The 26,520-nt window shown below is 37.8% G+C and overlaps 1 protein-coding gene and 1 long non-coding RNA gene across 2 annotated transcripts in view; one reads left to right on the top strand and one right to left on the bottom strand.

Moving 5' to 3' along the window:
* The window catches only part of SLITRK4 (SLIT and NTRK like family member 4), a 105,270-nt gene that overhangs the window by 13,435 nt on the left and 65,315 nt on the right, over positions 1 to 26,520 (bottom strand). The gene's annotated exons all lie outside the window — the stretch shown is intronic.
* The window catches only part of LOC141371279 (uncharacterized), a 150,894-nt gene that overhangs the window by 2,428 nt on the left and 121,946 nt on the right, over positions 1 to 26,520 (top strand). Inside the window, exon 3 of the long non-coding RNA XR_012376099.1 lies at positions 11,870 to 12,028. This is a non-coding gene — a long non-coding RNA (uncharacterized lncRNA). The remainder of the gene's footprint in view (positions 1 to 11,869; positions 12,029 to 26,520) is intronic.

Below are 26,520 nucleotides of genomic sequence, written 5' to 3' on the forward strand. Positions count from 1 at the left end.
TAGTGCTAAAAACATTTCGGTGATTAGTATCTAAGTCATTAAAATGAATGCTTTCAAATAAAATATTTTGCTGCTTAAAAATGATAAAGTGGATACTCCTAAAAATAACATAGAAGTAACAGCTTCCATGCCTTCTGCTTCTTTTGCTTTTCGAATTTAAAAACCCAATCCTTTAGTCCTGCAGTCTCTTTTCTAGCTCCTAGAATGACACGTGATATCCATATAGAACAATAGTAAACTAAAGGAAATTGCTAGCTTAAAAAAAGGAAGGAACCATGAGAGACGATGGACTCTGAGAAACAAACTGAGGGTTCTAGAGGGGAGGGGGGTGGGGGGATGGGTTAGCTCGGTGATGGGTATTAAGGAGGGCACGCACTGCACGGAGCACTGGGTGTTATACGCAAACAATGAATCATGGGACACTACATCAAAAACTAATGATGTAAAGTATGGTGATTAACATAACATAATAAAATAATTAAAAAAGGAAGTAAATATATAAATAAATAAAAGTGTTAAGAAAACTCCAGCACTATTTATGGCAATGGAAAGAAACACAAAGTTGATGTTCTTCCTAAAATATATGAATGCAAATACTGTGAGACAGATTTGCAATAGCCTCATTGTTTTTCTACAAATGTTCCATCGTACTTAATCTTGGCTTTGCCAGGAGTACAACTGGAACCGTAGGACTACACCGATTTGCTGTGTCTCCCGCTTTCAGGGCAAATAAACAACTTCACCAGGAACTTCACCAAGCTCCTGGATATCCTTAATTCCAAAGGCAGTTTTAGTCGATCAAATGCTACCATTCACAAATGAGTAAAACACCAACAAAACTTGGCCCTTGTCAGTGGTCTTGCACTCTCATATTCCTCTTTTATCCTGCCTTGTTTTGCTGCTGGTTTTTGTTTTTGTTTTTTTATTTCCTTAAGTAATCTCTACACCTGATGTGGGGCTCAAACTCAGGAACATGAAATTGAGATCAGGATTCACGTGCTCTACCGACTGAGCCAGCCAAGCACCCCCTGTCCTGTTGTTTAAAATCGAATTAGCCTTAATTTTGGTATCCAGGTATCACACACAGATCTTTCAGTGTATCTTAATTTCGAAAATGTATTTGTACTCTGGCATTTAAAGAAATTACAAGTTTGGCATCTCTCGGATAGGAATACAAGAAAGTTCTGAGGATGTTAACATATCTTCTGGGAAGAGACGTTTCTAAGATCAAGTAAGTTTAGAAGACTCTTGCTTCCATAAAGCTAAACAGTTTTTTTAAACTTTGGGATTTCTCAGGAAATTCAATTATATTAAAAATGAATTCTGACTTACAAGGGGAAAAGATATATAGTGTGTAACATTTCCCAAACTTATTTTTCTATGGAAGCCTTTTTTGTTTTAATCACATACACTTTGAGAAACCTTTAACTAATTGCTCATTTTTGCAAATTTTGTAGAAATCAGGAGCTGAAAAATAGCTTTCAGATCATAATCTAATCCATACCATAGAAGCTATTATCTATTGAGTGCCTCTTCTTGGCCATATTGCCTCCAAACATTATAGTTCTTTAGTTCTCTGAACAATACTGCAAGGGGGAGATTCTTCTTTAAAAATCAAGGTTCAGGGAAGTTGAATGATTTGCTCAGGGTCACACAGTAGTAAGTGACAGTCAAGATTTGACCCCAGGTCTTTGACATCTTCCCAATACCCCCCACTTCCTTGTCCACAGAGGAATTAAGGCACTTTTAATTTGGAAAGCATGATAGATTTTTTTCCTCAAAGATAAACACTCGGGACACAAATGTTTGCAAGTAGTAAAGTATTAATACGCAACACTAGATTAAACCAATAAAGGACAATGGAAAACAGTTTAGATCAATTACGTATGACAGGGTCTCTTAAATCAGCTGCTTTCCCCCTTTGCCAATAGTGGGCTTGTTCCATTCATCTTGCTCTTTTAACCTACATACCTGAGTTGATTCAGAACCTGTGATGTCTCAATTGTCTCTTATTAGAGACAGTTGCCTTTGCTACTGCTAAATGGAGCCGGGTAAAGCAGTAGTAGTGTTCATCTCTAAACTGACTGCTATCCAGCAGGGCACTGAGTAATCGGAGAAGGTGAGATTAGTTGTTTGATTGATTAGATTATATCAACCCACGTAACCTTCCATTTTTCCGGGATACTACTTCATATTACAGCTGGTAACCTGCTTCCCCTCCTCCCCCAGAATCTAAGGTGTCAGCTATTAATGTATTGAAATCTGAGTACTCCAGGCATTGGCTGATTTTTCACAAATTATTTCTGGAGGATTAATAAAGAAGAATATTTTGTTTCAGAGGATCTTTGTAATTTTGGCTCCTAATGAGTACTTGTTCATACAGCTCACTCATCCCACCTATATTCTCTAGAATAACATTTTTCTAAGCCACAGATGCTGATATAATAGCGTGTGTTCTGTTTACCCGTTTTCTTTCTGAGTCTTCTCTAACTTGAAAAAATATGATCTTTCTCACTCACTGTCAAAGATTAGAGCCTGGAAACAAGCTCCACTGCCCTCAGACAACTCAAAGATAATAAAGATCGTGAAATAAAAAATAGGAAGTTAATAGCCAAACAATCTACTGTGAGAATTACTCCCATGGGCTGTACAAGTTCCAAAACACCAACCAAAGCTTTGTCAGAAAGACAGAAAGTTGATGAGAATCCTTCCATTTTTACCATGCTCCGTTCTGTCTAGGGAACCAGAGCACTATCCCCAGCCAGCAGAACATGTTTGTTTGTTTGTTTTAATTTTGCAAAAATATTGAGGGTCTCTGTCCAGTGCTTTTTATAAGAGTATGGTTTTGCTTTTAGAAATTTTAAACTTAAAACTTTCCTTCAAAATTGATCTTGTTTCCAGCCCCTCCTCTTTTGTTTTAGAGATTCCCTTTGGACATTTCAAAACATGGGGCAAAGTCAGGGGCATGAAACAAGGCAGAAAAGGCATAATATGGAGATGTGAGTTATGGTGTGACTGTATCCCAATTACTATATCAGAAATAAAATTTATCTCTTTCTGAAGCTCAAAGCGTGAGTCAGAGGAAAGCAGAACATCTGTGTAAGCCAGAGTCATGTATCTGTGATTGACTACCTTCTTTTTCAGTTCCGAATGGGAGCTTCTGTTTCTCTGATCTGACTCAAATTGAGTAACATCTACCCACATAAGGTCTTCATGAGAAAACTGTCCCCAGTCTCGTGCCAAGGGATCACAGTATAGGAGAAACTGGCATCACAGAGAATGCCCATTGTATCCGCTGTGTGTGCATAGCATTCTTGTTAATCATAGAATTTCAGGGCTTAAAGGGACCTTAAAATTCTTACGGTTTAACCACTCCCAGTCAAAGCTGAAATCTTCATCAAATGGACACTCAGGGCTTTGAATACACTCAGTGATGGGGAGCTCACTGAGGGTAGAAGCTCTAGTAAGTCACCTAGAAAATTCATTACGGAATTTCTGCAATCTTTACTGATTTGTAAATGTGAAAGAAACGTAAAATGAAACGTGTGAGGATTTTAAAGAATACACGAAGTTTGGAACCAGATGGACTTGGGGTGAAATTCTTGCTTGACTATTTAATAGTTCTGTGATTTAGGGCAGTTAACTTTTCTCAGCGTTCATGGCCTCCTCTGTAAAATGGGTATGACAAGCTCAATCTCCCTGAGTTTTATGAGGATTAACTAAGATAAGGTTTACAAAACACCCAGAATGGTGTCTTTCTCGCACAGAGAATTATTTCCTTCTATTCATAAATAGAAGGAACTCCTAGATACATAAAAAACAAAGAATGCTAATTGCATATGCATTTTCTACCCTGAGTCTCTATAAGAATGTTGAGTAGAAGAGGATGATGGGATTATTTGCTTGTTTTGCTTATTTTTAATTGTTTCAAAAGCTAGAAACCATTATGTTAAAATAAATACATGGATGCTTACACTTCCTGGTATCTTTTAGTTACTTTTCTATCTTCATCAATTATTAGTTTTTTAAACCATTAACTTCAACAACAACCTCTGTAGAGCTGAGCATCACAAACACCATCATTATTTTTTAAAAGAGTCTTCTTCCAGTCTTGCTTCCGGTCTAGAGTCTCATCTTCTGTGCTCCAGAGCCACAAGAAGTGGGAAATATCATTATTTCAGTGAAGTTCCTCACAATGGCCCTGGAGAGAATATTAAAAATATGTTTTCCTGAAGGCTGTTACTGAATATCTTTTTGGGAAAACAGAAAGGGAGACAGAAAAGGGGGAAAAGGAACCACAGTATATATAGCTGTGCTGTGATTTGTAGCATTATTTGTACCATGTGTGCAAAAAAAGTTCTAGTGACTTAGGGGCACTAATTTTATCATTTTCTCTCTAGAAAACATGTATTTTTAGAAACTTAATGACCTAAAGAACTAACATTCTTCTATCCATAAGATTATTATTCTTTTTTTTAAAGATTTTATTTATTTATTTGACAGAGAGATAGAGAGCACAAGTAGGCAGAGCGACAGGCAGAGGGAGAGGGAGAAGCAGGCTCCCCACTGAGCAGGGAGCCAGATGCGGGGCTGGATCCCAGGACCCTGGGACCATGACCTGAGCCGAAGGCAGATGCTTAACCGGCTGAGCCACCCAGGTGTCCCTCCATAAGATGATTTTGTCATGAGCGTGGCATGTGTTGTTTTTAGAGAAAAGAAAGTCAGATTTGACAGGATGTGACACAATTATATCTAAGATCACCATCGAAGGATAAATTATGTATAAATTAATTCAATCTCAATCATCCAATAACTATTCAAACAGATATGATGACTACAGGCATGTGTCTGAGCTGCTGTTAATTGGCTTTACTTAGAATGCTCATTGTTGGAAATATTGAACTCTACCTTATATTATCTGGATTCTGTTTGTATTCCCTCATAGCAAAAATAGTCTAGTGTAAAAAAATGTTCAAGGTATGACCTCTAACCAAACTGTTTTTTACAGAGTAAAAGTTGCTGGGCATTTTACTTCTTATAGCTGAAGCTATTCAATAAAATTTCATTTTTATTATCTTTATGGATGAAAGAATATCCAGAAAACCAAAACTATAGGATCCAAGTACTCAGGGCAATGAGAAAAAAATTACAAATGGACCATATAATGATGACTCCTCTCATTTCTCTGCCTGTGTTTCAAGAGATGTGAGTTTCCTGAACCTTGAAGGGAGAAGAGTCTCATTGATAGCCACTCTTACTTCTTGAGAATCTGTCCTATATGACAAGTGGCAGGGCATGCCTGTGTTGGAGCAGTGGTCTTGGGATCAGTGGTCTTCCTGATCTTCTCTTCCTGCCCCTTCATGTACACTTAAAGAGGGTTTCCGGTCAAAAGGGTAGGAAATGCCATTCTTCAGTTTAAAATTTGATGACTGTTCAGACAAGTTGGCCAGTTATGTTGTGCAAACCAAAAGACCTGTGACATAGGTTGAATGTCTCTAAGCACTAACATTTCAACTTGAAATTAAATCGACTGACAAAAGCTTCTGTTTTGTTAATAAGTGTTTGTAAAATGTCATAGGATTTTATAGAAGGCAAATTTCTAAAGGGGGTATGTCTTGCAATAAAATAAGTTGAATTTGGTAAATATACAGGAAACTATAAGGAAATAATTTCATATATTAATTCCATAGTAACAAAGGACTGGCAAGAACTGGTGATTAAGTGGATTTTAGCTCAAAAGGTAAATATTTTTGGCTCTCTTTCCCAGCTCATTATTAAATATTATTATATAAGATATCTCCAATTCATTAGAGATTCTGCTTTTATCATTTATTAAGACTAGTGGCAAGAACAGATTGGCCTAGAGGGGAAGAATGGATGAAGGAGAAACTAGCATAGCCATGCATATGATATATAAATTACACATAATTCAAATCATTACCCACTTCAAGTAATTACTTTCTTTTTAAGCACGCGTTTTCCCTTTTTTCCCACTGATTGTAAAACATTTGCACTCAGAGCTTGTCTGGAAAAAGGCAAGCTTAATCCTCAGAGTTCCTAGAGAGCCACATTGCATCTTAGGCCACATAGACATAAACTCTCCAAAATTAAAACACACCAGTACCACTCCCTCTTCCCATCCCCATCCCAACTGTTGGTTTGGTAGCTGCACATTGAAAGAGTCAAAATGTATACTGAAAATAAATTAGCATATTTCACTCTATCTGTTTTAGGAATAGAAAACTGCCTTTCCTTTCAGATTCCAAGAACTCGATGAATTCAAGAACATAGGAAGTTGTGTTAAGATAGCCTGACTGCAAATAATCTGCTCAACCATAACATTCAGTTCATTTTAAATCTTTATTAAATACCTATTACACATCAGGGCTCTGAATCCCAAGGTGAAAGGCACTGCCTCTGTCCTCCGAGATCTCTTCCTTTAGTGATAGAGTGGATGAGACCATGTTGTAATAAATAATATTCTATAATTTATCCAATAGAAATGCCCTTGAACCACCAAATGCTCATTTCTAAACTTTACCAAATTTCTCACTTTCATTAACACTGTGAAATCCTATAGTCGAAGACAGTAGTGGTAGGCTTTCATGGCACATATTCAAGGAAATTAAGAAAATCAGAACATTGCCTTCCATCAAATGGCAAGGTCAACAACTTGTATGTCCTTCTGGAGATGACATAGTCCAAAACTTTGGTATTCCTCCAGAATACAGAGTCAAAATTTACAGTGTGCCAGACATATTTGGAGAGGACATTAACAGGAAATGTTCTATAAAATAAGAAATTAAATCATGTAGAAGGGCCAGAAATTGAACGAAGATAACCAAAAGACACAAAATGAAAGAAGACACCAAAACAGTTAAGAATCTTCTCAAATTTGATGTCCAAATGGTGAAAACTGCAAGAAGGGTGACATACAAAGGAAGAGAAGAGAAGCTCATGTTGTTTAGCTTTTCAAGTGGAACTGAGAGCAAAGTATAATAACATCTCCCCTAACTTACCATATATATATATATATATATATATATATATATATATATATATATATATCTACTGATCATGAAACAACAACCAAAAAACCCCAGCCTCTTCTCAGGAAATAAGAGCTGCTGGCAATAATATCCTAAATATAAGCATGTCTGGTTCCACATTATTACTTTTTTTTTTTTACCGATATACACAAATTGCCACAATATTTAAATGGGTCTTTTGAAAAAATATTTCAAGAAAGAGAAAAATCTTACTGAAATTGTTTTACCAAGACTGAAAAGTGGGTTCCTTTATATTTTTGACTGTTTTAGTAGGTCAGAACAGACTGTAAATTTACTTCTTAGAGCTGGTTAGCCTTGGGACTCCTACTGCAATCTGACAATGATGCCTTCTAATTGTTGTCTATGGATGTCAAGAGACTTTACACCCTTTTTTTTTTTTTTTTTTGGTCTTTAGTTTGTTCTGATTCTCTTTTTTAACATGGTATTTAATTTGTGCTTTTGCCCAGTCCACCACCAATAAATAATTCTTGAGGAAATGTTGCATTTGAATTTGAGCCAATTCCCTTAGAATTTTGGTAGTCAGGATTTGCCATTACTCTTCTCATTTCCGATGCTTTACTGCATAAACAACCCCCCGCCCCACCCCTAATGCTCCCTCTTCCAAAAAGGAAGAAAGATAGAAAAGCAGCCATTGGCATCTTACACTGAAATCCTGTTTTGCTATCCAATCTATTAGAGATTGAATTTTTTTTTTTTTACAAAATTATTGGAGAAGAAAAAAACATTTTCCCTGCTGTTGCTGCTGTATTATTATTTGACTGATTTTCAGTTTATTAGTCATTCATCTGGATTGGTGCCTGTATATTTTCCCAAAGGTTTAATATGGAAAATGATTTCTTTGGCCATATTGAATCTTAGCTCAAAATTGTATCGTTTTCTGTATCTAAGAAGCTTCACAGATATTTTCTCATTTATGCTCACAATATTCTTGTAGATTATAATAAAAGACACTACAGTAACATAGGTTATAATATAAGAAATAGACTAAGGCAAACTTGATTAAGGTGACAGTCGATAAGTTAGGAGGTAGGAAAGAACAGTCTGACACGCTATGATGTTCTATGTCTCTTGAAGGCAGGTAACTATAACGTCATCGTTGGTGAAGAGAAGGGTCTTGGGATGCTGAGAGAAACTGGAGCTGGACAAAGGAGAAAGGGAATTTGTGGAGTCCCAGGGCCAAGAGCACAGAGCAGTGTATAGAAGCGAGCATTTGGACCACTCACTCTTTGGTTACTTAGTGTCCATATCCATCCCTCTACACATATTTACCTTCCATACAACGCTCTATGCTTTCTGTCCTTCCTTGAATGAAGATGCTTCTTCCTTTCCTCCAGTGCGAAGTTCCAACAGCCATGTTGTCCATCTCTAGCTGCTACTAAATACTCTTCTAATTCCACATAAACATGATATAATCTAAAGACTAACTTGTAGTTAACATCCTTATATAAAATAACAAGGGGCAAAGAGGAGAGAGGAAAAAAACCGCGTGTGTGAATGTATATAAAAATGTTACTATGCAATGGATATTTGTGTGTGTGTACACGCACACACCCACACCCACACACACACACACCCCCCAACAAGGTTGTTATGTATAGCTGCTACAGGACTTTTTTCTTTCATGAGGCTGGAAATGAAGTAAGAACTTTCCACACTACCCCTTCCGGGTTTCTTTTGCCCTAAGTTAGGACTCAACTAGTTGTTGTTCTTTCCCTGATATGGCGTCCCAAGCCTTCACTCTTTTTTTTTAATTTAATTTTATTATGTTATGTTAATCACCACACATTACATCATTAGTTTTTGATGCGGTGATCCCTGACTCATTGTTTGCGTAGAACACTCCCAAAAGCTCTGAATTCTTAGTCCTGTCCCTCAACCCTTCTTTTAAAGCATTAGTCTTCCATTAACCTTTTCTATTGGTCACGAGAGTCTTAAGACGCAGCATGGTAGTACTGAGAAGGCAGTTCCAACCATAATGCTTTCTACTTACATTGTGTAGCAGCAATCAAAATTATCCTTGGTAATCAGGATTAATATTCTGCAAGGGAAAAGGTATAGGCGTCAGGTGACTTTCATTGGCATATTGTTCAATAATATGGGTTAATTAAACTACAGCTGTTTTTGATGATGCCAGTCTCCCAGATCTCTTGGCCCTGTTATGGCCACAGGAGGCAACATGAGTTGTATCCTGAAGAATGGCGCAGTGGAAAGATTGGTAGCACACACTGTCCTGGGCACCCTAGTGAAAAATGCAGAAAACTCAGCAGACTGATTTTAGTTAGACTTTTTGGATAAAGATTTAATGTGACTGTACTGATTTCCAAGACTGCATTCACCTTTCATTTGTGATAGTCTGAAACTAAGACTATGTCTAGTTGATTACAGGACAGCAGGTAGATTGGACAGTGAAATAATGGATTGGTTTAGTGAAACCACACTGGCTTTCCACAAGTTAAATACCTTTGGCCCATGCAGGCTCTCCGAACCTTCCTCTTTTTTCCTTTACAGAGGCTTCACACATTACCTTGTGTTTCTCTCATCTTTTTTACTTCTGCCCATACACTGTAGCCCATGAAGATCCTCTTCACTATAAGATTAGCTGCGGAATAGGATTTAGCAGTTTCTCTCTTTTTTATCCTCTCAAATATTCTTCTTTGTGTTTTCCTGTTAATTACTGTGAGGCAAACAGAAGTACCATCGTAAGGGCCGCCTGGGTGGCTCAGTCGGTTGAATGTCTGACTCTTAATTTTGGTTCAGGTCATGATGTCAGGGTCGTGAGATAGAGCCCTGCATCAGGCTCTGCGCTCAGCGGGGAGTCTGCTGGGGATTCTCTCTCTCCCCCTCCCTCTGTCCCTCTCCCCCCTCTTTCAAATAAATATTTGAAACAAACAAACAAACAAAAACAGAAGTACCACTGCTTCAATTCATTTAACAAATCATTTTTAAACACTTAGCAGTTCAGGAACTGAACAGTGCCTGCCTTCATGGAGATTACAGCTTTAGGAAAACATATGATGATGGCTATATAGCTCTCAGATATCGTTCAGTTATTAGAGTGACTGTCCCTGTTGTATCATTTCTTACTCTCCTGCTAGATTAGGATACTATCAATGTTTTCTAAAACAGAAAAGTCACTGCCACCCAGCTTGATATTAAAAGATCATTTAAAATCAGAACGGTTTCAGAAAAAGTGCAACCTATGTCATTGATGTTAGGCTTAACTGCTTAGACTCCAATTCAAAGCAGTAGATTCAGGCTTGCACCATCATTATACTTGGGAAATTTGGTTATAATTTTGAGCTTGTAGAAATTTCTCTCTTCTTCCAGGATCACTTTCATAATCTCTGAGTATGTCCCTCTCTGCCACCTGAAGTTTACTTTTATGATCTCCTTGCCTAAGGCAAGTGGCTTGCTGCCTGCCTCCATTTCTTTCATCTCTCTGGGAAGTCTCCAAATCCAAGAAGTCTTACTCTCTTCCCTGTTTCTGGCCTCTACACTGAATGAATAATTTTCCTAAAAAACATTAAGTAACCATATTTCATGACTGGTTCTGTATTCAAGCAAACTGTGATTTTTTTTCACTTATTGTTCTAGGTTAAAGGACCTTCATCTGGGGACTTGATCTCTCTCTGCCTCTCATTCATTATCATTGAACTTGCTTTGTGTCAGGCACTGTTTTAGGTGGTTTTTATGTGTAATTTGACCCTATCCTCCTAACAGCCCAATGAAGAAGGTGATTTTATTAACTCTATTTTATAGAAGAGGTAACTGAGGTCCAGAGAGGGTGAAATCAGTTGCTCCAGGCCACATGGAGTCTGTGTGATCCTAGTGGCTGGTGTAGTTTCCCCCCCCCCCAAGGTCTTCCTCCTATCATCTTTTTTTTTTTTTTTTTTGAGAGGGTGGGGGTGGTGACGGAGAGAGAGAGAGCAAGCTTGGTGGAGGGGGAGAGGGAGAGAGAGACTATCAAGCAGGCTACATGCCCAGGGCAGAGCCTGACCCGGGGCTTGATCTCACAACCCTGAGATCACGATCTGAGCCAAAATCAAGAGTCAGACGTTTAACCAACTGAGCCACCCAGGCGCCCCACTCTTACCATATTGTAAGATAACTCACAGCTGCAATATATGGGTTCTTTGTAAGATTTAACTGGGTTCAAGAGCAATGTGAGTCAATAGTACATGGGGTTGCCACAAATGCAAGTAGGCTCCATTCATGAACATGCAGTGCTTGTAATAAAGAAAGTGATCATTTTGTCCCACATCAGATGAGAAGCCACTGCAGGGACTGATGGATGGTGTCTCATCTGTAAAACTGGAAGCTTAGTTGTCTTGAGTCATTGAGAGGGCTATCTAAGAGGAAAGGGATTAAAATTTCTGTACATTTACAGAGGGCAGATCTTTGCAGAGGAAATGCATGTTAGAGAGAAGAATATATTTTAACTCACATTAAGGTAGATTCTTAGAATTGTCCACAAGTGGAATGAACGGGCTACTGCAGAAGAATGTTAGTTGCCTGTTTCTTGCAGGATTCAAAAGGCTGACAAATCACTTTTGGGGAATGTTGAAGAAGAGAGCCAGTACTGAATTAGTCACATCCAATGAAATGTATTGATATATGATAAATACCTAGCATATAGCCATGCAACAAATGTCACTGTTTATGCCCACTATTTCCAAGAGGGAGATTCTATACCTTACCAGTTCTCATCTTTAGTTACTCACTGCGTGAACCTTTCTGACTCTTCAGCTAAACCTGACCACTTCCTATTATCTATTTTTTTTTTTTTTCTGCATCTTTAGGTATTTGCCTCTGTGGCTCCCTTTGCCTGGAAGCCTTACTGAGTCCCATCCATGCCTTTGGAAGTCCTGAGAAAATGCTTCAAGCTGGATCCCAAATGTCATCCCCTCAACAGAGCCTTTAATTGAGCTTTTCAACCCATTGTGCTTCCTCAAAACGGTGTAAGTACGTCACTACCTTTTAGAGTCTGTTGTACATAAATCCTTCCCCCATTAAATTGTAAGACTTCTCATGGGACTGTTGTCTTAATCCATTTTTGTATCTGCTTCCTCTTATCCCCATTCAGCAGCATGTAGGTTATATATCCCAGTACCGGGCACAATCTGCCTGCTTAGTACATGTAAGGTTCATGGAATGGAATGGAATTATAGGTCGTTGTGTTAAAATGTTAATTAAGACAACATGTGGACCTGACTCAGGGGTGACTGGTCAGAAGTCCTAAGACTCTGAGCCTCATTTGGGGTGAGTAGCTAATAGATATGTGGGGACTTTTCTCTAGAAAACCCATCTCTAGATACATCCAGAAAGGTCCAGTAAAAGAACTGGAAAATAAAGAAAAACAAGTCAGAGCCAGCTTAGGGTTTCACACCTATAAGCAAGGGCTTATTTCTCTTCACTTGGATTCTTTTGCCAGTGGCGGGTGACCTGCAGGGAGTTTTTCTCTTATTCCCTTTGCCAGTTGGTGAATAATTACAGCTTCTATGCCCCATACTAAATCAAGGTATCTCGCAAAGCAGCCTAAACCACTGTTTCCTAGATAACTTCTAATACTTATCAGCAAATTATGGTGATGACGGCATCAGAATTTTAAATGATTTGTGGTGCCCCTCAAAATAACTCCCATTGTAATTCTATGCAAATTATTGTAGAAGGTTTCTGGTGGTAAATTCAAAGTACTTGAATCATCTTTTCTTTAAATAATTTTTAATCAGCCAACATTATACAATCTTGCATGCAATTAAAAATGTCATGGATAGTGGTTGAGGAATCTTTATGTTTCAGCATTTTAAAAATCTATTTTTGGCTTAGAGTTTTCTGTTAAATCCCAGTGCTTTTGTTGTTTCATCTATTTCAGGCTTATGATAGGCATCAAGGCAAGACCAGTTTGGAAGATTAGCAGATGCTATAGGTAGGATAGTAGAGTTAAGGCTATGACTTATTATTGTCTATTCATTTGTATTTATTTTCATTTAGGCATATAAAATTACAGCTTAATTTAGCAAAGTTTTTTTTTTTTTGCAATAATCAGTTCTATCAGAAAGCACTTTTTTTTTCGTATTTGCAACAGATCTCATTTCATTCTTTACTCTCTGTTTCTATTTTCCCTTATCTAGGCTTTTTTACATTAAATGTTTTTGGCTACCCTAGCCCATTAAAAACCCCTGAAGTTCCACAATGTCTTCAGAGTTTACCCAGATTGCTTATAGAAGAGCCAACCTTTTACTCTCCCAGCCCCATTTGGTCATAGAGCTTCTTCCCATGCTTCACAATCCACCTAACAATGTAGTTTCCTAAAATGCTATTGGATGACATTTTCTTTGTGACCATTTCGCTCTGTACATGTCTTGGTTTGATGGTTTGATTACAGTTTTGTGTTTTTAATTCTTTTTTTATTGTCTCATAAAGGTTGCTAGGTTCCAAGAAACCATCTGTGTGATTCGCTTTGTATAAGGCCATGTAAAATTTGGCTCCCAATAATTTTTTTAAAAATATTTTATTTATTTATTTGGGGGAGGGGAGGAGCAGAGGGAGAGGGACAAACAGACTGCACACTGAGTGCGGAGCCCAACGCAGGGCTCGAGTCACGACCCTGAGATCATGACATGAGCCGAAACCAAAAGTTGGATGCTTAACCAACTGAGCCACCCAGGCGCCCTGGCTCCCAGTAATTTTTAATGATGAATACTCCCTTTAAAGAGACAAACAGGAACTGTGCTTCTTTCAATTTAAAATCTATTGGTGGATAGAAGAGGTTTGCTTCATTGTGCTGCAAGGGATTTGACTGAATTAGTATTTGTCCTGTTATGACTTGTTACTATGTGTTTTCAGAAAAGAAAAGAAAAGAAGAATGTCTTCATAGATTTCTTGCATTATTTGTTCTATGGCTGACTGAATATTAGGAAGCTTGCCCTTTAGTCATATAACCAGATTCTGGTCCAAAGATCTATACATTCGGGTTGAAAAGCATGTTATCTTTGAGTAACTCTGCTCGGATGCTAGCTAAAGCTATGTACACCAATGTCATGACCACTCATGCTAATAGTGTTTGGTACAGGTGCACAGGTACATTTAGGGAATGTTATCAGACAGGTGTGTACTTACAAAAGAGTGCCCACCACATAACCCTTAAATACACTTAGATGGTTAAAATAAACCTAACGCCTCAATTTTGGTGTGTTGTCTTAATCCACACCAAGAAGGTAAACAAAGTTTATAAAAAGTTCCTTTTCACGTGTTCTGTTTGAAATCTGCTGGCACCTTCAATTTTGACTAACTATTTAAATACAGCTTCCTCTATCACAGCTGGTTGCCTGTGAATGAGAAATATTTAAATACCCTGCTAAATTTTCTAAATGGAATTTTTAGAAATTCCACATTATGCATCTGCATATGCAATTTCAGCTAAATCATAATACAGCATAGTAGTAATATATTTCTTACTTTGGTAATTACTTTATTAGCTAATTAGTATTAAAACAGATTGTCAGAATACCTAATATAATTTCTTAACTGCTGCTTAGTGTTAAAGAGTCAAACTGCTACCACTGGTAATTCACTGGGAGATTTTTAAATGTTCTCGTCGTAGTAATAATAGTTATAAATGAGTTGAAGTTAGATGCATGGTGGTGGTGGTATGCGTCTCACAACCTTTTTGAGAGAAATGAATGACTGTAATATTTAACCCCCTTAACAAGTTACCTGGGATGAATTTGAGGAGCCTAAGATAGCTAGGAAATTCTCAAGTAAGATCAATATGTCAGATAGTATAAAGAGGCCTTTTATTTTTATTTTATTTTATTATTTTTATCTTTGTATACCTCCCGTTGCACCTAGGGCAGTTCATTGCACATAACGGGTAGTCAAATAAGATCTGCTGAATGAGTGAATGGGTCTCTAGGAGTCCAAGATTTGTCCAGATCAGGGGTAGGGTACATAGATGCTAAGTGCTTACTTACCTTTATCTCTATGCCCTTGGGAAACATGAACTTTGGGGTGGCTTGCATACGTTTCTGTGTAAGTCAGAGATCAAGTCAGCTGTATATCAAGCATGGACCCTGCCCTTAAAAAGGTGTATTTGGCTAGAGCGACAAAAAATATATAGAGTGCTTAAAAAATGCAGAGTCCCTTAAATGACAGACCCATACATGCATATTCATGCTATAAGTTTTGTATATGCATATACTTATAATAAAAATATTCATGTTGGAAATCTTTAGCATATAGCTTCAAGAGACAAATTTTGAACACGTTCACCATCAGCTTTATACTGAATTCCTCAGTCATCTTGCAGCTACATGGATATCCCTGTGTCTTCTTCCCTGAAAGCTATCATGTAACCCTTGGTATTGTGCATACAGATCTGGGTTTTAATCTTGGTTCTTCCTTTTACTTGCTGTGTGGCCTCGGACACATAACTACACATAACCTCTTTGGGGTTCAATAGCTTCACATATGACGTAGGATAATAATACCATCCATACCCCAGGCTTATGGTGATAATTAAGGGAAGTCATATATGTAAAGCACCTCCCACATTATCATTTTTTGATGCACACTAGTTTCCTTGCATCTGCTTAACACCAAATGTCTACACGTGCAGCTGCAAGAGTCTCTTATTCAAGTCCATAAGTCTTTATCTCAGGAGCATTGTTTTGCTTTACAAAATCATCTTAAAAATCTATTTACATGCTTGATGGACATTGGGGAGGGTATGTGCTGTGGTGAGCGCTGTGAATTGTGTAAGACTGATGAATCACAGACCTGTGCCCCTGAAACAAATAATACATTATATGTTAATAATAAATAAATAAATAAATAAATAAAAATAAAAAAATCTACTTACATGCTTAAAAACTTGATGCAATTTTGTTCAGAATCTATTTTTTTTTTAAAAACAAATCAAAAAATTTTTAGGAGTGTCTGGGTGGCTCAGTTGGTTAAGCAACTGCCTTCGGCTCAGGTCATGATCCCAGGGTCCTGGGATGGAGCCCTGCATCTCGCTCCCTGCTCAGTGGGGAGCCTGCTTCTCCCTCTCCCGCTCTCCTGCATGTGCTCTTTGTCTCTCTGTCAAATGAATAAATAAAATCTTAAAAAAATTTTTTTAGAAGTAAAAATTGTGTATATTTAAAGTGTACAACATGATTTGATATCCATATACACAGTGAAATGATTACTACAGCCAAGCTCATTAACATATTATCTCCTCACATAGTCACCATTATTTTTTTTTGTGATGAGAACACTTGAAATCTATTTTCTTTGTAAATTCCCAGTATTCAATACGGTGTTACTACCTATAGTCACCATGGTGCACATTAGATCTTCAGACTGATTCATCCTACATAACTGCAACTTTGTACCCTTTGGTCAGCATCTCCCTATTTTCTGCACCTCTCCACCCCTAGTAACCACCATTCTACTCTCTGCTTCTATGTATTTGACTTTTTTTATAGAGAACCTGTTTATTGTTAATCAGTGCGCTATTTGCCAGCTAGTGATCTTATCACCCGACAGTAAGCATTATCACGATTTATTTACTTTTGTAAACACATCATAACGTTTACGTTGTGAGTCTGTTTTATTAAGCTTTTCAAATATAATAGCACAACCAAGGGACACTCAACTAAGGTAAGTTTTCAGATAATATGGATAAGATGTCATTTCCACTATTCATGGGTTGGTCTCATAAGCCACAACAAATGGAACTTTCAGCCTTTTGATCACATTTGGAAGTCATTACATTGCTGCGTTTAGTAGATGCATCCTCTCAGGTAACCTCAGGTAATTCACCAATGAACACAGTTAAAGAAAAAGACTCAGTCAGCCTTTGTATCTTGCTGCAGGCAGATGTAGGAGACTTGATTGAGTTGTGAGAAAGGGGCCAAGCTTCACTCAGTTCAGGTGACCATACATTTGAAGATTGCTCTGTGTAGTACAGTGACTCTCTCAGATATTATATTTGGTAGGAGTCTACTCTGTGACACTCTCAGGGAGGGAGAATGTCCAGGGTCTTAAGGCCAAAGCTGGGTGATTGAGGCATAATCCCCATGAAGGAAACTTTAGCAGGTTAGTGATTGGTTAGTTAGTGAAAGATTCATGATTGCCTAGGGGCATAGAAGATAATGTACAAGGCCAGACTGAGGAGAAAGAAATGGCTGGCTAATCAGAATAAAAGGCACAGATAGAAAATTTAATGGGACAGTGCTTCTAGGGTGTAAGCCACTGTAGGGAAATCCCATGGCTACAAATGGAATGATTAAGTTGCCCATGTTGGTATGAATGATCAGTGCTGGAGATCTCTTCAAAATGAGAGGTGAATCTGCTCTGATCAGGTAGGAGTGGGAGTGAGGAATGTAAGTAAAGAGGTTGAATCATGGCACAAAGTTACCAGCATCCTTTGATAGGATGAACCAGGAGTTTAAGAAAACACTTACTGCTACACATCAAAACCTAGATTTTTATGTCATATTGTTCTGGGTCCGTTGCAGGAATAGAAAAAAAATCCTAAAATTCATATGGAATCTCAAGGGACTTGAGAAACAAGATTGGTTGAATTGCCAAACAATCTTGAAAAAGAAGAATAAAGTTGGAGGCCTTACACTTCCTGATTTTAAAACATTTTACAAAACTACAATAATCAAAGCAGTGTGGTACTAACATAAAGACACACACATAGATCAGTGGAACAGAATAAAACACCTAAAAATAAACTCTCACATATATAATCAAATTATCTTCAACAAGGGAACTAAGAAGACACAAATGGGAAAAGAGCAGTCTCTTCAACAAATGGTGTGGGGAACACTGAATATTCACATACCAAAGAATGAAGTTGGATCCTTACTTTACACCATATATGAAAATTAACTCAAAATGAATTAAAGAGCTAAACATACAACCTAAAACTATAACACTCTTAGAAGACAACAGAGGAAGAAATCTTCATGAAATTGGTGTTGGCAATAGTTTCTTGGTTTCTTGTGATACCAAGAGCATAACAGATAAATGTTATCTGTTATGAAACAGATAAATGGGAGGGCCCCTGGGTGGCTCAGTCAGTTAAGCGGCCAACCCTTGATTTTGGCTCAGGTCACGATCTCTGGGTCCTGGGATTGAGCTCCGCATTGGGCTCTGCCCAGTGAGGAGTCTGCTTGAGAGTCTCTCTCTCCCTCTCCCTCTGTCACTTCCCCTGCTCTCTCTCTCTTAAACAAATAAATTCTTTAAAAAAAGATAAATGGGACTTCATTGGACTTAAAAAGTTCTGCACATTAAAGGAAACAACACAGTGAAAAGGTAACCTATGGGATCAGAGAAAAGAATGTATCTGGTAAGTGGTTAATATCCAGAATATATAAAGAACTCCCAAAATTCAACAACAAAAACCAAGTAACCTGATTTTAAAAATGGGCAAAGGACCAAAATAGACATTTCTCCAAAGAAAACATACAAATGGTCAACAAGCATATGAAAATATGGTCAATCATAATCATAATTATTTGAGAAATGCAAATCAAAACCACAGTGAGATATTACCTCACACCCATTAGGATGGCCACTATGGACAAAACAGAAAATAACAAGTGTTGGCAAGGATGTGGAGAAAATGGAACCTTGTACATTGCTGATGGGAATGGAAAATGGTGCAGCCACAATGTAAAATAATATGGGAGTTTCTTAAAAAAAAAATTAAAAATAGAATTACCATATGATCCAGCGATCCCACATCTGTGGGATATATATCCACAGTATTGAAATCAAGATCTCAAATAGATAATAGATATTTGTACACCCATTTCACTACAGCATTATTCACAATATCCAAGAGGTAGAAGCAGTCCAAATGTCCATTGTCTGGTGTGAATGCATAAAGAAAATGTGGTATATCCATACAATGGAAAATTATTCTGCCTTTAAAAAGGAAGGAAATCCTGTCACATGCTACAACATGGATGAATCTTGAGGACATTTTGACAAGTGAAATAAACCAGTTGCAAAAAGACAAATACTATATAATTCCACTTATATGAGGTATCCAGAGTAGTCAAAACCATGGAAACAGAAAGTAGAATGGTGGGTTGTCAGGGGCTGGGGGAAGAAAAAAATGAGGAATTGTTGTTTGACAGGGTCATTGTTCCAAGCTCCTAGGCTGCAATTAGGACCACAGCAAACAAAATCGATCCTAAAACCTTAAAAAGAAGGGCTTGCATATCTGACTTTTGTGAACCAGGTGGCTTAACACTTTCTAAAGGTCACACAACCAGTTGGCTGGGAGTTGGAAGGCAGACCTGATTGTCAATCCAAAGGGCTTTTCTCTGGAGTTTCCCCTCCCCCACATTACCCTCTGCTAGCACGGTCCCTGGCACACAGGGACTACTCTAGTACAAATTCTGGAAGAAATTAATGCCTCCCACATTACTTAATTATGTCCCTCCTTTGTTAGTTGAAAGAAAAGTAAATATTTTCCTCATGCTTCTAGGTATGAACCAGACCAAGAAATTCTGCATGTAAATAATTTGACCACTGTTTAATAAAATGCACATGACATAATGGCACTAAAATATTTCAAAATACAAAACAATTCTGGAAAGAGGTAAAAAAATAACTAAAATGGAGCATCGTTATTAAATGTCTCCATTTGATACAGCTTTCACTGAATGTCTAAGTTTGAACCTGTAAGATTTCCTACTGTGGTGTGCCTTGCCCCCAAATATGTGTTTGCCACTGATTTAGAAACACATTCAAAGTGATAATTTTGGAACCTTTGGCTTTCCACAAAGTATTTTCAAAATCTATTATGTTATATATTTCTTTCAGCCACCAGGTGGCATGTGCTTTGTTGCTGAAATATACAATAAAAATGTATAATAAAAATGTATCCTGAAGAGAGAAATTATATCAAGTCTTACATATCTAACAAAAAAAATAATGATAGTGGATTTTATCATGAATTCAATCAACAAAAACCTCCATGCTAATAGATTTGACAGTTATGAGTACCTCACATAAAGACCTTAGGAGCCTTAGGGTAGACATTTATTCTAGCAAAGAGCTCACAAATAAAATTTATAACTGATTTAAAATAGTTGAGCATAATTATTTAAAATTATACTTTCTTAGCTTAAGGCATTAATTTCATTAGTGACCTGGTCTTGTAAGATGGAGGTAAAAAAAAAAAGCTATTTTCTCAATTCTATTTTAATTTGTAACCCTGTTTATCAATGATAAAACCACACACTAGTCCTTAAGTATCAGGCCAAATAAAGGTAAAGATATGCTTCACATTAAGAAACCTGCCAAATATTAAGAAAAAACAGGAGGTAATTATTCATTTTCTTTTCAAAAGTCACTCTACAAAAGGATTCACAACAACATTGCTTAAGAGAGTGAATTTTTGAATTTAACTTTTCATCTGACATCCCAAAAAAAGGGAAAGAGGCCAACCAGGTGCTTATGAAGTTGGACCAGCCCTTAGGAGTCTTTGGGAATGTGGCAAGATAAAATCAACCATTTTTTCCCCTCTCAGTAGTTTAGTTTTCTTTCTACCTCCCATCCCAAATCCAAGTAGCTAAACCTTTTTTGTATTCACCATTCAGGAGAGCCATCTGACAAGGCACAAAGCAGAGGAAATGGTTTTCTTAGTTCTGGTTTCCAAAAACTTATACTCCTAGGGAATGCATATGACTACTGACATAGAAAAAAAGAAAAGATACATGAGGGGAAAATAGCATTGTATGAGCAAGGGAGCTGAGGAAACAGGGTTTTCTCAGAGGCTAAAATAGATCTCCATGGGTAGAGAGGATGGAGGCATTTGCAGCTCCCAGCGAAGAGTGTCAATACTTTGCTTCCCAGGTAGAGCCCTGGGGAGGTTCCAAACTCCAGAGAATGAATGGTTGTGTGGCATGTTTAGACACATGGCACCCCAGAGACAGCTTCACAGAGATCTGTCTGCCTCAGAATAGCAGGGAGACAGAGGAAAGGGTCCTGCGTGCTAAGGACAAACAATCCTTTTCCATGACATAACCCATTTTCTAAAAGGGGATACAGTTGTGTCAATCAACGTGTACAGAACTTATTATAATTGAGTCTGTGAAATGCCCAGATAGAGGCTAGCACAAGATATTGCCAAAGTCTGTGAAGGCACGAGGAGAGCTATGTAACACCCCCTGACAGAAATAAGCCTCACCTAGATAGGCTTTTATTGTCTGTAGCTGTCAGTACTTGTGGGTGGGTGTGTTTTTGTGTAGGTGGGGTAATTGACATAGTTCTGTGCTCTTTGGTACCAGATTCTTAGACGTAACCAGTAGGGTCTCTTCAACCCAGATATCTAACTATAATAATACTCAAGGGGTTCTTGACCTTGAGGCTTCATGAGAATGACAAGAATGCTTGTTGAGACTGTACCCACACTCTGGAATTAGAAATCTCACGTCTACACAATTATCTATAATAAACTCTGCAGGGACTGCAGAGGGCTCTGATCTTAGTTTCCACTATGGTGAAGAGTTGAGTTCTCATCCTTTCAAAGTCGATTCTTCAGTCCCATGAATCCTGGTTTGTGTTGGAATATCCATATCTTATGTGGGCCACCTTAATTATTAATCTTGGAGAGTTCTTAATCATTGCTCACCAACACCAGGGATGACGGCATAACGCTATGGCTCTTCATGTCTCTAACCTGAGTACCTCAGAATCGGTGGCCCTTTTCTCTGAAAGCTTCAATAGTAGAAAGAGTTGTCTATCATTTGTTGAGTATGAACTACGTGTGAGAATGTCTTCTAGGCATTATACACCTATAAATTACTTTAATATTCATCACACGCTACGTGTGGTTCTCTTACATGAAGAGTCTCCTTGAATTTCAACTGAAACTGAAAATAGATCCCTGATTTTGCTGTCATGACATTTCATAATCAACACCAGTAAAATCTCCCACAAGCAAGCATTAGTTTAGGACTTGACTGTGTATACTCACTTCACGCTCAATGTCATAGGGATGATACTGGGATTAGCCATTCCTGGCGGTGTCAGAGAAGGTTTCATAAATAAAGTCATGCTTGAACCTTGCCTTAAAAGGTGACTAGCAATTTGATGTGAGGGGTTGGGATGAGAACAGCTCACCGGAGGGAGTGGTATATATAAGGAAAGGTTCCTATCACAAGAGTGTTTGGCTTATTTTAGGAATGGCAAAAATTTGGTTGATCACGTTTAGTGAAGGGGTGCTGCTGTGGAGACATGCACTTGACAGATGTACACCCCGAGACTGATGAGCCAAAGCAAATCACTTAGCCAGTGAGTGAGCCTAGGGGGCTGCCCAGCCTCGCCACCCCACCTCCCGTGGTTCCCTATTCATCATTACTTATATAGTAGCTCTCAGAGAGTGGTAAAAATAAAGTTTCTCTGTGGAAGAAAAAGGCTATAAAAGAAAGCCAAATGCTAGAGCTGGTGACGGAAATGCAGAATCCAGTAAAGTCATGTTCCTTAGTCCAAAAATAGAAATTGTGAGCAAAATAATTAATGGTATGTGGAATTTAGCAGCAATTTGAACTCATGGCATAAATAGGTCCACTAAATGCTCAAGATGGGAAAAGAAAAAGTAATTCAAAGAACTACTCATCGTGCACTCCAGTAACAATTCAGTGAAATCTGAAAAAAATTGTATTTAACTTACAGTTAGATGTTTTAGTTATTCTTTACTGCATGTTAAAAGGGAAATTATTTACAATAATGGCTTGCAAAGTTGGAATACTGTAAGTCTTAGACCCGATTTCTCAAAAATGTAAAGGGTCTATTATAATCCAATTTTGTGTCCCACTGTGTCTCACAGAATATTAACTTTAAGTTATTTTCCCAGCTTTTACATCATCCTCAGACGTATCCTTTATGATAACTGCTTAATATTATATCAATATAATTCTTGCAACATAATGAAATGTTTGGCTGAGCATTAAAGTTGTTTACAGTTTTTTTTCAGGAATAAATAAGATGACCATAGACATTTTAATAAAACAAACTTATAAAACCTTGTTTTTTTTGATTAGTCACTTAGAATAAATTTCCAGGTGTGGAATTGTTGGGCAAAAGAGTATAAGTATTTTATGTCTCTTGATAGGCATCACACATTCTCCACTCAGAGGGCTGCATTCACACCATGAAAGCCATACATGAGCAGACCTCTCACAGCCTCTCCAGCACTGGGATTTATTATTACATTTATTTTTACTTCTTTATTATATAAAAATGGAGTCTCATTTTGTTAAATTTTGCATTTCTTTAACTCTTTAAACAAGTTGGACTTATATTTCCTGTATATTTACTATTTGTATTTCTTGTGAGAACTGACACTTCAGGTCATTTGATAATTTATTGCCTGGGATTTGGGTGTCATGGCCTACCTTTCTTCATTCATATGGCTCTCATCTAGGGAGCTAGAGAGCTACCACGATTATCCATTATACTTGGCATTCACAGATGCAGTTTTAATGCATATCTATTCTCCACTGGCTACTTTACCCATTAAGCAAGTCATTTCTGAAATTGAAAAGTACGTAGAAGGGTGGGGACAAGCAGCATGTAGACTTTTAAAAAATGCCATGTTAAGGAAGTTAGTAAGTGATGAACAATAATTACTGACCTTTTATGATTCAGGAAAACAAAGGAATATTATGGCAACAGTGTAAATAATTATGACATTACTATGTAACTGTGATGGGCTACAGTAGAGTTGAATATTCAGATTTAGTTTCCATAAATATTCAAATATTCAATTACTTATTTGAGGCTTAGCTCAAATGAAGATTTCTTTGGACAATTCGAAGCATGCTCTCTATAAGTGGTTTTAGAGTCACGTGGGTATAATTGAAAGCATGAGTGTTGGCTGTAAATATTTCACGAACAGATTTTCTAGGCTATTTTGGCAATTGTGGTTGGATGAGATCAGTTAAGATTTCAAATAATGTTAATATTCATGGGTTTTGTAGACTGACTTCAGGTTATTTTATAAAATGTGCAAGAATTGGGGATTTTTTTGTATAGAATATCCTATACTACTACTAATAGTTATAATATGTTGGAGGCATTGGGTCATGATTATGTTAACTAAAAAACCAGAATTCCATAGAAAATGTGTGCTCTAATGATAAATAAAGAAGTTAAGATGCTTAAAGATAATATTCAGTGTGATGAGCACTCTTTGTGCTCTTCTAAGCATTGTAACATGTATTAATTCTTTTAATGCTCATCATGACACTACAAAGTAGTATAAGGGAAGGCAAATAATTTTCCTTCTACCCTTCTGAGTTATTGGCTGAGATTCCCTGTAATAAAAGATAGATTAACAGAGAAAAACAAACAGAAGTTTATTAACACGTACACCTCAGGTATACAGGGCAGATACCCAGGAAAAATGAGTAGCTCACAGGGACGGCTCAGAATTCAGGATCAATACCATCTTAATAGGGAAAGGGGAGGAGAGAACATAGGCCTCTCAGGGGAGGGTAAATAATTTTTAGGAAAGTTGACTAGGCCCTTAGAAGAACAGACGGAAGGTATGATGGTTTGTGACAGTTTATCTGGGCATAGTGTTGACTTCTAGTCTCCTCTCCTGTGCTAAGAGCCAATCCTCCCTGGTTGATGAAACTCCGAGGGAGAGGGTCTATGACAATTGAGTTCCTTTTGGAGGATCTTGTCCTTAGGCAGGTAAGGAAAGGTCAGAGAAAGCCTCTTCCTGCATTTGCTGTTCTCAAGTGCCTGTAGCCCAAAATAATCAGGTGTCAAAGTGGCATATTTTGGGGTAGCATATTCTGCTACCCTTCAGTAGGTACTGTTATAACTCCATTTTATAGGTGAAGAATCAGAGGCATAGAAGGTGATAAGAGATGTATTTAGATGGTGGGGATACTCTCTCCTATTTTCCATTTTTCTATATTTTCAAATTTTTCTATTATAAACATGCATTCCTTTTGTACTGGTAAAAATAGAGTATGCTTTTAAAAGCTTTTGCATCTTTCATGCTGACTAGGACACACTTTCAGCTTCACACCTGCTCGTATAGAAGACAAGTGTCAGCTTTAGCCATCCAGATGGGCATTTGAGTAGTCACTATCTGTGCATTCAGTTTTACCCACAGGGCACAAAGACAGAACAGCCAACATCAGAAAAAGCTGTCCCTTCTCTTTATGAAATGATAAAGAATAAAAAAGATGTAAGACATGATTGATCTCACAAGAGGGGTGTGCAAACAAACAGCCTCCTGTTGAAACCAACAAGAAAATTGTGGTTAGGTAGAGTTTTCCTTGGAGAAGAAGAAAACAATACTTTTACTTCAAACTCCAACTGAAAATATAGGATGTCACAAGGATTTTTTTTAGACCTTATGATGATGTCAACTGCAGTGAAAATACGCCCCCTTCCATTCTCAAACATGAAGGCTTTGAAATCAAAGCCTTTCTTATAAGCAACACAGTTAAATGTAGCAAAGGAAAAATGCTCACCTAAAAAGGCACCCAAATAACGTGATAAAAAGCAGTTAAATTCCATTCATCCTGACAAGCATTTATCGAGTGCATGACATGTACTAAGGACAGGTAGGGCTAGGCACTAAGAATACAAAAATAAATAGGGGCACCTGGGTGGTTCAGTCGCTTAAACGTCTGACTCTTGGTTTCAGCTCAGGTCATGATCTCGGGGTGGGGGGATCAAGCTCTGCTTCGGGTTCCGTGCTCAGTGCAGAGTCGGCTCACGATTCTCTCTCTCCCTCTGCCCCTCCCCCCACTCACGCTCTCACGCTCTCGCTCTCTCTCTCTCTCTCCAATCTTAAAATAAAGATAAGTAAAACATGCTTCTTGGCTCATCACAGGTTTTCACCTATTGCATATGCAGGCATGAGAACAGTTCACTTTAGTACAACGGGGTAGTATAAGAGATGCTTTCCAAGAGCTGCTGTATTTGTGACATGGAGGGAAGATGGGTTAAACGGATACCCTCAAGGCCCTGGAGTTGCTACTAGGTACAAGGACCTCCTTTATGTGCCAGGCATGTGCCTACTCTGTAAACTTTGTAAAGACAAGGGTCATGACTATTTTGCTCTCCGCTTTATAACCAGAACTTTAGCCAACTGCCTGGCCTTAAGTGAGAGCAAGAGAGATGTTGTAAATGGTTATATAACACCCACGTTTTACCTCTTAGCTTAGAAAACCTAACATATCACCTATCTGGCCCTTTACAGAAAGTTTGCCTAACACCCCCCCCCCACTCCTTTTTTTGGCCACGTGTTCATCTTTATTGTCATGGACACCTGACTTTTATCTCCTGCCTTTCTTATGCAGCTTTCATAGAAACTGCTTTAGTCTGTCCAGTTTAATTCTGATTTTCTCAACTTGTCTTTGAGACCCGGACTTCCCATTTCAGCACTTACGATTTTCTTTCATTTTATATA

The sequence above is a fragment of the Callorhinus ursinus genome, unplaced genomic scaffold, assembly GCF_003265705.2.
Source record: "Callorhinus ursinus isolate GAN/ISIS: 27379988/994484 unplaced genomic scaffold, GSC_fseal_2.0 scaffold64, whole genome shotgun sequence".
Taxonomy (NCBI): domain Eukaryota; kingdom Metazoa; phylum Chordata; class Mammalia; order Carnivora; family Otariidae; genus Callorhinus; species Callorhinus ursinus.